Source organism: Haliotis rubra, unplaced genomic scaffold (genome assembly GCF_003918875.1).
Source record: "Haliotis rubra isolate DU_JTF1 unplaced genomic scaffold, ASM391887v1 Scf1119, whole genome shotgun sequence".
Taxonomy (NCBI): domain Eukaryota; kingdom Metazoa; phylum Mollusca; class Gastropoda; order Lepetellida; family Haliotidae; genus Haliotis; species Haliotis rubra.
The window spans coordinates 67,374-78,573 of record NW_025765025.1 but is presented as its reverse complement, the minus strand read 5'-3'; positions in this window follow the sequence as shown (position 1 = coordinate 78,573).

Here is an 11,200-nt window from a genome sequence, read left to right as displayed (position 1 = left end):
ATTGAACTGATTACAAATATTGACGCGTGTTAAGAACCGAAGTTGTCACCTCTGACATATGATAAGTGCACTGCCGTATATAATATTGAAGCAAACCTTTCAGAATATAGCGGAATCGTCAACTCCATCAAATCTTTCGAAAAAATCTTACCCTGTGTAAAGCAGAGGACCCATTTATTCCTTATAACACGCAAGGATGCAAGAGTTTCTACTCTAGCCTGCTAAGGAAACAAACATTACAAGAAAAGCTACATTGCAAACTTAAAAGGGAAGTAGATATAAGTTAACGTTGTACCTTTTACAACAACTGGAGTTGCCAGTGTAAGCTGAGAAAACACTGTGTATTTCCCCAGTCATCTTTTATCTTTTGATCCATTTCCTGTGTAAAATGTACATCCTGAAGACGATAAATACCGGCTCGTTTCTTCTTTCAAAACGTAAACATTTCCTTTTGTTTCTTATCGCTATTTAACCCTCTACAGCTTTGTGATTTACGATTCTTAACTGTGATGTCACATGAATACTATGGAACATTATATATGCCACTGTCAAGATGTATCTCTTTTGTATATGGGCCTATGGCCTTTCATACAATAAAGAATTGAATTGAATTGAATTGACAATATTCACTCACTCACAACACCAATCGCCTTTGATGACATTACAAAAGATAACGTACAGACTTTTCAAAACGTAAAATTTATTTTAAATTTACATCAATGTCAGACTAATTGACAGTAAAAAATGGAAAACCTTCGCAAAGGGAATAAGAACAACAATGCATTAACGAAACAAAATAGGTGACAATACTTCAAAATAGACTCTGTATATACATGAATCTAACAGTAGAACAATACTGGGATAAATATTAGTAAATAAAATAGGTGACAATACTTCAAAATAGACTCTGTATATACATGAATCTAACAGTAGAACAATACTGGGATAAATATTAGTAAGCAAAATAGGTGACAATACTTCAAAATAGACTCTGTATATACATGAATCTAACAGTAGAACAATACTGGGATAAATATTAGTAAATAAAATAGGTGACAATACTTCAAAATAGACTCTGTATATACATGAATCTAACAGTAGAACAATACTGGGATAAATATTAGTAAGCAAAATAGGTGACAATACTTCAAAATAGACTCTGTATATACATGAATCTAACAGTAGAACAATACTGGGATAAATATTAGTAAATAAAATAGGTGACAATACTTCAAAATAGACTCTGTATATACATGAATCTAACAGTAGAACAATACTGGGATAAATATTAGTAAACGAAATAGGTGACAATACTTCAAAATAGACTCTGTATATACATGAATCTAACAGTAGAACAATACTGGGATAAATATTAGTAAACAAAATAGGTGACAATACTTCAAAATAGACTCTGTATATACATGAATCTAACAGTAGAACAATACTGGGATAAATATTAGTAAACAAAATAGGTGACAATAGTTCAAAATAGACTCTGTATATACATGAATCTAACAGTAGAACAATACTGGGATAAATATTAGTAAACAAAATAGGTGACAATACTTCAAAATAGACTCTGTATATACATGAATCTAACAGTAGAACAATACTGGGATAAATATTAGTAAACAAAATAGGTGACAATACTTCAAAATAGACTCTGTATATACATGAATCTAACAGTAGAACAATACTGGGATAAATATTAGTAAATAAAATAGGTGACAATACTTCAAAATAGACTCTGTATATACATGAATCTAACAGTAGAACAATACTGGGATGAATATTAGTAAGCAAAATAGGTGACAATACTTCAAAATAGACTCTGTATATACATGAATCTAACAGTAGAACAATACTGGGATAAATATTAGTAAACAAAATAGGTTCACAAATGAAAACATTAATAAAACACCAACAAATGGAGCTTTCTTCATGCAGAAATAAGCATCAAGAAAACTTATCTCTGGCTATGTGTAAGCATCAAGAAAACTTATCTCTGGCTATGTGTAAGCAGCAAGAAAACCTATCTCTGGCTATGTGTAAGCAGCAAGAAAACTTATCTCTGGCTATGTGTAAGCATCAAGAAAACTTATCTCTGGCTATGTGTAAGCTGCAAAAACACAAAAAGCTTGACAAAACACACCAAGAAAATCACCTGCACATCTGTATTTACAAAGTGATAGATTTTATAGAAAAGCGATGTCTTTCATAAAACCAGAAGCAAATCAAAGCTTATCCAAACGGTCAGAAGGACTCCGACACCGACACTGTATCCGATTTATCAAGCATGTCCTACCTTTATCAAAGTAACATATCATTGTCCTTATATTTCATGTGTATAGAAAATGACAGGATGAAAACTTCGAAAGAGGAAGTAAAAACAACTTCTCAAATCTCGAGTGTTTACACAAATGTTTACAAATGCAACAGTCATTCTCGTTTGAGTGCTCGGACGTGGTGACCTTTACCTTGGCAACAGACTATTTTCAGTTACCCTACAAGAACGTGAAATGTACAGCAAACAAGGCCGCCAGAGGTCATTGTATATACATGTATACACACATCTTTAGAGCTGTATTAAAAACACAGATTCTGACAGGTTGAATCAGTTCCGTGTACTGTAAGCTGAACACATTAAGTTCGTCATCAAATGTCCCCTACTTAACCACATCAGTGTATACATTCAGCATAAGACATCTTGCTGAAAAGGACAGCTCTGAATATTGCAAAATGTGGTGAGTTCTAATTACTGGATGGATGAATATTTACAACAGAATTACATTCTTACACAGCATCACCCAATCATAGGTCTCGCATGTCTCGTTCCGCCCTGAAGATCGGGGAACATCTGATTTCCATTTACTGCAGTAACACTTGTCATGTGGCAGGGATGTTTTATATACTAGCGAAAAGTTGCGGGGGAGGCTTGTGGTTAAAGCGTTCGCTGGTCACGCCGAGGATCCGGGTTCAATTCTCCACATGGGTACAATGTGTGAAGCCCATTTCTGGTGTCCTTACCCTGATAATTCTGAAATATTGCTGGTACAAAAGGAGGGGGCATTCAATTTTATGGTGATGATATTTTGGAACATGCAAGCGTTTGTCATGATGTGCACGTGAACATGATCGGAATGAAATTCGAAATTTACAGTGAACCGTGTCGGTGTGTTGCATTTCAGTGATAAAAGACAAACTGAAAGTTGTTTTGAAATTTATCTAAACTCAGTTTCTCATGTTGGCATTGTGTCACAAGCACCTAGCAAACACACTGACAGTCAGTAATTAGCAGATTTCAATACCAATATCGACAGAATAATGTCGATCTGGTCTCCCAAGATCGTCAACTGGTGCACAAGACCGTTTCAGCAGAACGACTGTGTTACAAAACGCGGTCAATGTACTTTCAAATTGGAGATGAGCTTCACGGAGCTGTATGTGATGGAGTGAGCGGACAGGTGATTCGTATTCGGCTTCACGGATGGTTCCTACATGTCCGATAACCACGTGGTATCCGCGACTGGCGGACTGTGACACTACTGCAAGACGTCGTTGGTGTCAAGAACGGCTACCAATCGTCATTGTGTTCGGATGAAGCAAGGTTTACATTGAACGTCCTTGACCGTCACACGAGTGTGGCTCGGACCAATCGTAATTGTGTTCGGGTGAAGCAAGGTTTACATTGAACGTCCTTGACCGTCACACGAGTGTGTCTCGGACCGATGGTAATTGTGTTGGGGTGAAGCAAGGTTTACATTGAACGTCCTTGACCGTCACATGAGTGTGTCTCGGACCAATGGTAATTGTGTTGGGGTGAAGCAAGGTTTACATTGAACGTCCTTGACTGTCACGTGAGTGTGGCTCTGACGGAATGTGCCTGTTAGCGCCGTTAACGTTAGACAGAACGATCGTGTTCGTGGTGGCTCAGTAATGGTGCTTGCTGGGATCACTTCTACTGGCAGAACACCTGTATATGGTATCTACGGACGTGACAATGGGCAGAACTACCATTTGAGCGCCGACATTGACATTGTTTTGTGTTTCAGGTGGCAACGCTAGAGCACACAGGGCGTTTTGCTTCTGAGTACTTCCAACAGGAGAACATACCCACCTTACACAGTAGGGCAAGTGTTGTTACTTTTTACCTCCAACAGGAGAATATATCCACCTTACCACGGCCGGCACTCTGTCCAGGCTTGTCACCCAGCGAACATGTCTGGAATATCGTTGGACAACCACCGGTCACTCTCAACGAACAGCGTCGATTGTCTTGAGACTAGAGGTGGATTCACGCGAGTTTGACGTTTCATGGTAAATAACGTGTAGGGCGCCAAACCCGCTCAGCCACCGCGATCTCTACCCGCTCAGCCACCGCCTGTGGACGTCGCGGTGGTTGAGCGGGTTAGGCGGCTTACTGTGTGTGCTGGCGATTTGGTGCCTGACTCTGAGTGTGTGGGTTCCAATCCCGGATGGGACTCAACCCAAAAAGTACTAGAATTTGTACTTTACTGAGAAAGTGTAATCCCAAACATAATATATGTTGCAGTCAGAAGAGCAACTAGACATGTTGGCTGACTATCCCCTCCCAGATACGGACAGGCCCCCCCCCCCCCTTCTGTTCCAAATTGAATTTTCTGTGGACTCAGGCACGCGGACATATATCCCAACCTGATGAATTTCGGGCTCTAACTGTTTGCCGCATTAGGGTGGTCCAGAGCCGACGTTGCTGTCGTTGTCTCCGTCGCTACTGCTGCCGTAAAGATGGCACGACTGCAAGAAAAGAACCAAGGGGAAATGCAATGTGTTGTCTCGAGCTGTTGTAGCTGTACATTGTACTCAGTGAAATGGAAACTCGGATTGGGAAAACAATCTTTCCTCTCAAAACACATTGGCACAGGACAATCCAAGACAATGCCAACCAATCCGGCATTATTTAATCGGTGTTCCAACAGATAATTGCAAAAGTTTCACCCGGAAATAACATTTCAAAGGTTACTCTAGTTTAGACTGAAATAGTTCCTCTTCCTCCTCCAAAACGTTCAACTCCGTCGAGGAACCATGACAACCATGTCGCCATTGACAACAAAGCATAGATAACCAGCCGGAACTAGCTAGGACCTGTTCCTCAACGAAGTCCTTATATTTACTGGTAAATATATTCTGGTCTACATGCAATATTAACAGGCCTGTCTTACCTATAATCTCTAAATCTTCATACCATGGTTCACTGAGGATAGAAAAGAACTATCCATAAAGAATATCAATTCAAAAGTTAAATCAATTCACGGAGAACATTGCTGCTGTTACAATACATGAACAAAACAACAAAACCCAACAACTATTCATGGTCTTCTTAGTTTAGACAATCTGAAGCTGTCGCGCCTCTCACAGTCCCTGAACCACATTATTTTCCCTACTGCCAAGCCCTCCCTGCAATGTAGTCTGTCACACAGTCCCTGAACCACATTATTTTCCCTACTGCCAAGCCCTCCCTACAATGAAGTCTGTCTCACAGTCCCTGAACCACATTATTTTCCCTACTGCCAAGCCCTCCCTGCAATGTTGTCTGTTTCACAGTCCCTGAACCACATTATTTTCCCTAATGATAAGCCCTCCCTGCAATGTAGTCTGTCTCACAGTCCCTGAACCACATTATTTTCCCTAATGATTAGCCCTCACTGCAATGTAGTCTGTCTCACAGTCCCTGAACCACATTATTTTCCCTACTGCCTAGCCCTCCCTGCAATGTAGTCTGTCTCACAGTCCCTGAACCACATTATTTTCCCTACTGCCTGGCCCTCCCTGCAATGTAGTCTGTCTCACAATCCCTGAACCACATTATTTTCCCTAATGATTAGCCCTCCCTGCAATGTAGTCTGTCTCACAATCCCTGAACCACATTATTTTCCCTAATGATTAGCCCTCCCTGCAATGTAGTCTGTCTCACAGTCCCTGAACCACATTATTTTCCCTAATGATTAGCCCTCCCTGCAATGTAGTCTGTCTCACAATCCCTGAACCACATTATTTTCCCTAATGCTTAGCCCTCCCTGCAATGTAGTCTGTCTCACAATCCCTGAACCACATTATTTTCCCTACCGCCTAGCCCTCCCTACAATGTAGCCTGTCTCACAGTCCCTGAACCACATTATTTTCCCTAATCATTAGCCCTCCCTGCAATGTAGTCTGTCTCACAGTCCCTGAACCACATTATTTTCCCTAATCATTAGCCCTCCCTGCAATGTAGTCTGTCTCACAGTCCCTGAACCACATTATTGTCCCTAATCATTAGCCCTCCCTGCAATGTAGTCTGTCTCACAGTCCCTGAACCACATTATTTTCCCTACTGCCTAGCCCTCCCTCCCTGCAATGTAGTCTGTCTCACAGTCCCTGAACCACATTATTTTCCCTACTGCCTAGCCCTCCCTGCAATGTAGTCTGTCTCACAATCCCTGAACCACATTATTTTCCCTAATGATTAGCCCTCCCTGCAATGTAGTCTGTCTCACAATCCCTGAACCACATTATTTTCCCTAATGATTAGCCCTCCCTGCAATGTAGTCTGTCTCACAATCCCTGAACCACATTATTTTCCCTAATGATTAGCCCTCCCTGCAATGTAGTCTGTCTCACAGTCCCTGAACCACATTATTTTCCCTAATGATTAGCCCTCCCTGCAATGTAGTCTGTCTCACAATCCCTGAACCACATTATTTTCCCTAATGCTTAGCCCTCCCTGCAATGTAGTCTGTCTCACAATCCCTGAACCACATTATTTTCCCTACCGCCTAGCCCTCCCTACAATGTAGCCTGTCTCACAGTCCCTGAACCACATTATTTTCCCTAATCATTAGCCCTCCCTGCAATGTAGTCTGTCTCACAGTCCCTGAACCACATTATTTTCCCTAATCATTAGCCCTCCCTACAATGTAGTCTGTCTCACAGTCCCTGAACCACATTATTGTCCCTAATCATTAGCCCTCCCTGCAATGTAGTCTGTCTCACAGTCCCTGAACCACATTATTTTCCCTACTGCCTAGCCCTCCCTGCAATGTAGTCTGTCTCACAGTCCCTGAACCACATTATTTTCCCTACTGCCTGGCCCTCCCTGCAATGTAGTCTGTCTCACAATCCCTGAACCACATTATTTTCCCTAATGATTAGCCCTCCCTGCAATGTAGTCTGTCTCACAATCCCTGAACCACATTATTTTCCCTAATGATTAGCCCTCCCTGCAATGTAGTCTGTCTCACAGTCCCTGAACCACATTATTTTCCCTAATGATTAGCCCTCCCTGCAATGTAGTCTGTCTCACAATCCCTGAACCACATTATTTTCCCCCTAATGCTTAGCCCTCCCTGCAATGTAGTCTGTCTCACAATCCCTGAACCACATTATTTTCCCTACCGCCTAGCCCTCCCTACAATGTAGCCTGTCTCACAGTCCCTGAACCACATTATTTTCCCTAATCATTAGCCCTCCCTGCAATGTAGTCTGTCTCACAGTCCCTGAACCACATTATTTTCCCTAATCATTAGCCCTCCCTGCAATGTAGTCTGTCTCACAGTCCCTGAACCACATTATTTTCCCTAATCATTAGCCCTCCCTGCAATGTAGTCTGTCTCACAGTCCCTGAACCACATTATTGTCCCTAATCATTAGCCCTCCCTGCAATGTAGTCTGTCTCACAATCCCTGAACCACATTATTTTCCCTAATGATTAGCCCTCCCTGCAATGTAGTCTGTCTCACAATCCCTGAACCACATTATTTTCCCTAATCATTAGCCCTCCCTGCAATGTAGTCTGTCTCACAGTCCCTGAACCACATTATTTTCCCTAATCATTAGCCCTCCCTGCAATGTAGTCTGTCTCACAATCCCTGAACCACATTATTTTCCCTAATGATTAGCCCTCCTCCCTGCAATGTAGTCTGTCTCACAATCCCTGAACCACATTATTTTCCCCTAATGATTAGCCCTCCTGCAATGTAGTCTGTCTCACAGTCCCTGAACCACATTATTTTCCCTAATGATTAGCCCTCCCTGCAATGTAGTCTGTCTCACAATCCCTGAACCACATTATTTTCCCTAATGCTTAGCCCTCCCTGCAATGTAGTCTGTCTCACAATCCCTGAACCACATTATTTTCCCTACCGCCTAGCCCTCCCTACAATGTAGTCTGTCTCACAGTCCCTGAACCACATTATTTTCCCTAATCATTAGCCCTCCCTGCAATGTAGTCTGTCTCACAGTCCCTGAACCACATTATTTTCCCTAATCATTAGCCCTCCCTGCAATGTAGTCTGTCTCACAGTCCCTGAACCACATTATTGTCCCTAATCATTAGCCCTCCCTGCAATGTAGTCTGTCTCACAATCCCTGAACCACATTATTTTCCCTAATGATTAGCCCTCCCAGCAATGTAGTCTGTCTCACAATCCCTGAACCACATTATTTTCCCTAATCATTAGCCCTCACTGCAATGTAGTCTGTCTCACAGTCCCTGAACCACATTATTTTCCCTAATCATTAGCCCTCCCTGCAATGTAGTCTGTCTCACAGTAACTGAACCACATTATTTTCCCTAATCATTAGCCCTCCCTGCAATGTAGTCTGTCTCACAGTCCCTGAACCACATTATTTTCCCCTAATCATTAGCCCTCCCTGCAATGTAGTCTGTCTCACAATCCCTGAACCATTATTATTTTCCCTAATGATTAGCTCCTCCCTACAATGTAGCCTGTCTCACAGTCCCTGAACCACATTATTTTCCCTAATCATTAGCCCTCCCTGCAATGTAGTCTGTCTCACAGTCCCTGAACCACATTATTTTCCCTAATCATTAGCCCTCCCTGCAATGTAGTCTGTCTCACAGTCCCTGAACCACATTATTGTCCCTAATCATTAGCCCTCCCTGCAATGTAGTCTGTCTCACAATCCCTGAACCACATTATTTTCCCTAATCATTAGTCCTCCCTGCAATGTAGTCTGTCTCACAATCCCTGAACCACATTATTTTCCCTAATCATTAGCCCTCCCTACAATGTAGCCTGTCTCACAGTCCCTGAGCCACATTATTTTCCCTAATCATTAGCCCTCCCTGCAATGTAGTCTGTCTCACAGTCCCTGAACCACATTATTTTCCCTAATCATTAGCCCTCCCTGCAATGTAGTCTGTCTCACAGTCCCTGAACCACATTATTGTCCCTAATGATTAGCCCTCCCTGCAATGTAGTCTGTCTCACAATCCCTGAACCACATTATTTTCCCTAATGATTAGCCCTCCCTGCAATGTAGTCTGTCTCACAATCCCTGAACCACATTATTTTCCCCCCTAATCATTAGCCCTCCCTGCAATGTAGTCTGTCTCACAGTCCCTGAACCACATTATTTTCCCCTAATGATTAGCCCTCCCTGCAATGTAGTCTGTCTCACAATCCCTGAACCACATTATTTTCCCTAATGATTAGCTCCTCCCTACAATGTAGCCTGTCTCACAGTCCCTGAACCACATTATTTTCCCTAATCATTAGCTCCTCCCTGCAATGTAGTCTGTCTGACAGTCCCTGAACCACATTATTTTCCCTAATCATTAGCTCCTCCCTGCAATGTAGTCTGTCTCACAGTCCCTGAACCACATTATTTTCCCCTAATCATTAGCCCCTCCCTGCAATGTAGTCTGTCTCACAATCCCTGAACCACATTATTTTCCCCTAATGCTTAGCTCCTCCCTGCAATGTAGTCTGTCTCACAATCCCTGAACCACATTATTTTCCCCTAATGCCTAGCTCCTCCCTGCATTGTGGTCTGTCTCACAGTCCCTGAACCACATTATTTTCCCCTAATGATTAGCTCCTCCCTGCAATGTAGCCTGTCTCACAGTCCCTGAACCACATTATTTTCCCCTAATCATTAGCTCCTCCCTGCAATGTAGTCTGTCTCACAGTCCCTGAACCACATTATTTTTTTACTAATGATTAGCCCTCCTGCAATGTAGTCTGTCTCACAATCCCTGAACCACATTATTTTCCCTAATCATTAGCCCTCCCTGCAATGTAGTCTGTCTCACAGTCCCTGAACCACATTATTTTCCTAATGATTAGCCCTCCCTGCAATGTAGCCTCTGTCTCACAGTCCCTGAACCACATTATTTTCCCTAATCATTAGCTCCTCCCTGCAATGTAGTCTGTCTCACAGTCCCTGAACCACATTATTTTCCCTAATCATTAGCCCTCCCTGCAATGTAGTCTGTCTCACAGTCCCTGAACCACATTATTTTCCCCCTAATCATTAGCCCTCCCTGCAATGTAGTCTGTCTCACAGTCCCTGAACCACATTATTTTCCCCTAATCATTAGCCCTCCCTGCAATGTAGTCTGTCTCACAATCCCTGAACCACATTATTTTCCCTAATGATTAGCTCCTCCCTGCAATGTAGTCTGTCTCACAATCCCTGAACCACATTATTTTCCCCTAATGATTAGCCCTCCTCCTGCAATGTAGTCTGTCTCACAGTCCCTGAACCACATTATTTTCCCTAATGATTAGCCCTCACTGCAATGTAGTCTGTCTCACAATCCCTGAACCACATTACTTTCCCTAATGATAAGCCCTCCCTGCAATGTAGTCTGTCTCACAATCCCTGAACCACATTATTTTCCCTAATGATTAGCCCTCCCTGCAATGTAGTCTGTCTCACAATCCCTGAACCACATTATTTTCCCTAATCATTAGCCCTCCCTGCAATGTAGTCTGTCTCACAGTCCCTGAACCACATTATTTTCCCTAATCATTAGCCCTCCCTGCAATGTAGTCTGTCTCACAGTCCCTGAACCACATTATTTTCCCTAATGATTAGCCCTCCCTGCAATGTAGGCTGTTTCACAATCCCTGAACCACATTATGGTTCCCTACCGCCTAGCCCTCCCTGCAATGTAGTCTGTCTCACAGTCCCTGAACCTCTTTATTATCCCTACCGCCTAGCCCTCCCTACAATGTAGTCTGTCTCACAGTCCCTGAACCACATTATTTTCCCTAATGATTAGCTCCTCCTGCAATGTAGTCTGTCTCACAATCCCTGAACCACATTATTTTCCCTAATGATTAGCCCCTCCCTGCAATGTAGTCTGTCTCACAATCCCTGAACCACATTATTTTCCCCCTAATCATTAGCCCTCACTGCAATGTAGTCTGTC